General features: G+C 39.9%; 1 long non-coding RNA gene across 1 annotated transcript; it reads right to left on the bottom strand.

The window, feature by feature from the left end:
• Window positions 1-3023: 3023 nt before the first annotated feature.
• LOC115190069 (uncharacterized) lies at window positions 3024-4511 on the bottom strand. Its single transcript, XR_003877099.1, has 2 exons — window positions 3495-4511; window positions 3024-3464 (listed from the first exon to the last, which is right to left on the bottom strand). It is a non-coding gene; the product is annotated as an uncharacterized LOC115190069 (long non-coding RNA).
• Between the last annotated feature and the right edge of the window lie 72 nt (window positions 4512-4583).

The raw sequence follows: 4583 nt of genomic DNA, 5'->3' as shown, positions 1-4583 counted from the left end.
TACTCAACAAATTAGATGCAGTCTGTCACAGTGCCATCTGATTTGTCACCAAAGCCCCTTATACTACCCATCACTGCGACCTGTACACTCTCGTTGGCTGGCCATCGTTTCATACTCGTTGCCAAACCCACTGGCTCCAGGTCATCTACAAGTCTCTGCTAGGTAAAGCCCCGCCTTATCTCAGCTCACCATAGTAGCGCCCACCCGTAGCACGCGCTCCAACAGGTATATCTCACTGGTCACCCCCAAAGGCAATTCCTCCTTTGGCAGCCTTTCCTTCCAGTTCTCTGCTGCCAATGACTGGAGCGAACTACAAAAATCACTGAAACTGGAGACTCTTATCTCCTTGTCAGAGCAGCTCACAGATCACTGCACCTGTGCATAGCCCATCTGTAAACAGCCCATCCAACTACCCCATACTGTATTTATTTATTTATCTTGCTCCTTTGCACCCCAGTATCTCTACTTGCACATTCATCTTCTGCACATCTATCACTCCAGTGTTTAATTGCTATATTGTAATTACTTCGCCACCATGGCCTATTTATTGCCTTACCTCCCTTATCTTACCTCATTTGCACTCACTGTATATAGATTTTCCTTTTTTGTACTGTATTATTGACTGTATGTTTGTTTTACTCCATGTGTGACTCTGTCTTGGCCAGGTCGCAGCTGTAAATGAGAACTTGTTCTCAACTAGCCTCCCTGGTTAAATAAAGGTGAAATAAAACATTAAAAAAATTAAAAGATGGGGTTGATTGAGTAACTCCTGGGTAGAGAGAGATGGGGGTTGGTTGGTTGATTGAGTAACTCCCGGGTAGAGAGAGAGAAGGCAGACATGCTGTTGTGTGGCAACATGGTTCTCTTGCTTATCTAGAGAAGCAGGCAAAGGGTTTTGTCCCAAATAGCACCCTCTTATTCCATAGTGCACTTCTTGGTCCTAGTCATGCCCATAACCTCTGGGCTGTGTTCATGGTCTACTGTTATAACACCATGATGTACAGTAGGCCTATATCACACTATTACCTTACAGCAACACCTAATCCGTGACTTTATCCATGACTTTATCTGATTGGTCAAAAGGAAACCCACATTTACAGTAAGTCTTCCTGCAGCATGGGGGGGGGGGGGGGGGGGGCTGATGCCGGCTTCCAACTCTACCCGCTTACCCTTTTGACCCCATAAATTCCCTCACTTCTGCACCCTAACCCTTGACCTCCTGCACCATTTGCCCACTGCACCTTGAACTCTGTGCCCTCTCCAATAACAGACAGGAAGCCTGCACTGCCTTATGGGAGCCATGCCAACACAGACACAATGTTGTTACCGAGCGACATTATATTAACTGTCTTTCCCAGCACTACACAGCAATGTTGTTACCTAGCGACATTATATTAACTGTCTTTCCCAGCACTACACAGCAATGTTGTTACCTAGCGACATTATATTAACTGTCTTTCCCAGCACTACACAGCAATGTTGTTACCTAGCGACATTATATTAACTGTCTTTCCCAGCACTACACAGCAATGTTGTTACCTAGCGACATTATATTAACTGTCTTTCCCAGCACTACACAGCAATGTTGTTACCTAGCGACATTATATTAACTGTCTTTCCCAGCCCTACACAGCAATGTTGTTACCGAGCGACATTATATTAACTGTCTTTCCCAGCACTACACAGCAATGTTGTTACCTAGCGACATTATATTAACTGTCTTTCCCAGCACTACACAGCAATGTTGTTACCTAGCGACATTATATTAACTGTCCTTTCCCAGCACTACACAGCAATGTTGTTACCTAGCGACCTTATATTAACTGTCTTTCCCAGCACTACACAGCAATGTTGTACCTAGCGACATTATATTAACTGTCTTTCCCAGCCCTACACAGCAATGTTGGTTACCTAGCGACATTATATTAACTGTCTTTCCCAGCCCTACACAGCAATGTTGTTACCCTAGCGACATTATATAACTGTCTTTCCCAGCACTACACAGCAATGTTGTTACCTAGCGACATTATATTAACTGTCTTTCCCAGCACTACACAGCAATGTTACCTTGGTTACCTAGCGACATTATATTAACTGTCTTTCCCAGCACTACACAGCAATGTTGTTACCTAGCGACATTATATTAACTGTCTTTCCCAGCACTACACAGCAATGTTGTTACCTAGCGACATTATATTAACTGTCTTTCCCAGCACTACACAGCAATGTTGTTACCTAGCGACATTATATAACTGTCTTTCCCAGCACTACACAGCAATGTTGTTACCTAGCGACATTATATTAACTGTCTTTCCCAGCACTACACAGCAATGTTGTTACCTAGCGACATTATATTAACTGTCTTTCCCAGCACTACACAGCAATGTTGTTACCTACTTTACACTTCTCGCTCTACACAACTATTTTGTAGTCATTTAGCAGACACTCTTATCCAGAGCAACTTACAAATCATGCATGTTTACCAACATGACAATACTACAATGTCTCCCTGTCCCATCTCTAGTATACACAGCAATGTTGTGTACAACCTACATTACACTACTGTATGTCTTTAAAACTTCTTCTGGATCGGTGTCCCGTCCACGGGACGGTTGAGCTAACGTAGGCTAATGCGATTAGCATGAGGTTGTAAGTAACAAGAACATTTCCCAGGACATAGACATATCTGATATTGGCAGAAAGCTTAAATTCTGGTTAATCTAACTGCACTGTCCAATTAACAGTAGCTATTACAGTGAAATAATACCATGCTATTGTTTGAGGAGAGTGTACAATTTTGAACATGAAAAGTTATTAATCAACAAATTAGGCACATTTGGGCTGTCTTGATACAACATTTTGAACAGAAATGCAATTGTTCATTTGATCAGTCTAAAACTTTGCACATACACTGCTGAATTGCAGCTGGGCTGGAATAATACATTATGGCCTTTCTCTTGCATTTCAAAGATGATGGTGCAAAACAATTACAAAAGAACGGTTGGCTTTTTCTTTGTATTATCTTTTACCAGATCTAATGTGTTATATTCTCCTACGTTCCTTTCACATTTACATAAACTTCAAACTGTTTTCTTTCAAATGGCACCAAGAATTTGCATATCCTTGTTACACACCTACATTACACTACTGTCTTTAATAAACACCTACATTACACTACTGTCTTAAATAAACACCTACATTACTCTACTGTCTTTAATAAACACCTACATTACACTACTGTCTTTAATAAACACCTACATTACACTACTGTCTTTAATAAACACCTACATTTCTCTACTGTCTTTAATAAACACCTACATTACACTACTGTCTTTAATAAACACCTACATTACACTACTGTCTTAAATAAACACCTACATTACTCTACTGTCTTTAATAAACACCTACATTTCTCTACTGTCTTTAATAAACACCTACATTACACTACTGTCTTTAATACACACCTACATTACACTACTGTCTTTAATAAACACCTACATTACTCTACTCTGTCTCTCGTCTCTTGATTGGATGGAACTGTTGACCAATAATCAGTCTGAAATCTACTGTCTCTCTAACCTGCAATGTTGTTTAGCTAAATGATATCATTACACACTACTCTGTCTATGTACACTATGTTGTTTAGCTAAATGATATCATTACACACTACTCTGTCTCCCATCTCTACCGTCTCTCTACACTGAAATGTTGTTTAATTACATGACACAGTTCTGTCCACAGAACAGGAAAAACGACAAAGTGTTCTCTCACAGTCAGTCACTCGTCTATAGCTGTTGAACTAGATGTTTTGGATAATTAGCTGCACAGTGATTGTCTGTATGCTATATGCTTGGCTTAAAGTGACTGATTGTATTATATTGACATCTTATTTTGGTTATAAAGAAGAATCTATTTTTGAAAACCTCTTTATAAACACATTATTTATTGTGTGAAGAAAATCTACAAAAATAAAGAACTGTTGCTTAGTGATGTGTCATGTTCGGAACTGAGTCGATTCTATCTTGGCGTTGACACAAAACGATTCCCCTTTTTGTTTTGTAAAAAAAAAAGCTTTCACATGAATATTAAACTTTTGCATATTTTTATTTTTTTTCTGGCAAGCGGTGATTCGTGGCATAAAACAACAGTGTAGTATTTACCGGTTCCTGTGTCAAGTGCATTGTCTTGTACGGGACGATATACAGTAAAGTGCCTACTATGAGTTTAGGGTTTAAAAATCTCCTCAGGCAACACACAGTATACTGTATACTCACAAACACTTCTAAGAAAGACCCACCTGTTTTCAGATACATACACAATACAAAATATCAAAACTAACATCACTGAGATACATAAAGCAATCTTTAGCCTGATGTTTCTCAAGTTGAATGAAATCGAGGACATGGTAATAAAGTTAGCGCCGCCATGAAAACAGATTCATTGGTAGCTACATGTTACACACTCTGTTAGCAGTCCTGTTCTCTCTCTCTCTCTCCTCGCCGCTCACATTCTCTCTCACGATCTCTCTCGTATCAAATCCCTCAGCTCTCTCTTTTCTCCTCCTCCTCACTCTCTCATCCTCT

The sequence above is a fragment of the Salmo trutta genome, unplaced genomic scaffold (genome assembly GCF_901001165.1).
Source record: "Salmo trutta unplaced genomic scaffold, fSalTru1.1, whole genome shotgun sequence".
NCBI classification, from domain to species: domain Eukaryota; kingdom Metazoa; phylum Chordata; class Actinopteri; order Salmoniformes; family Salmonidae; genus Salmo; species Salmo trutta.
Note: the sequence above shows the minus strand (reverse complement) of the source record. Positions and strands in the feature narration are given on the sequence as shown.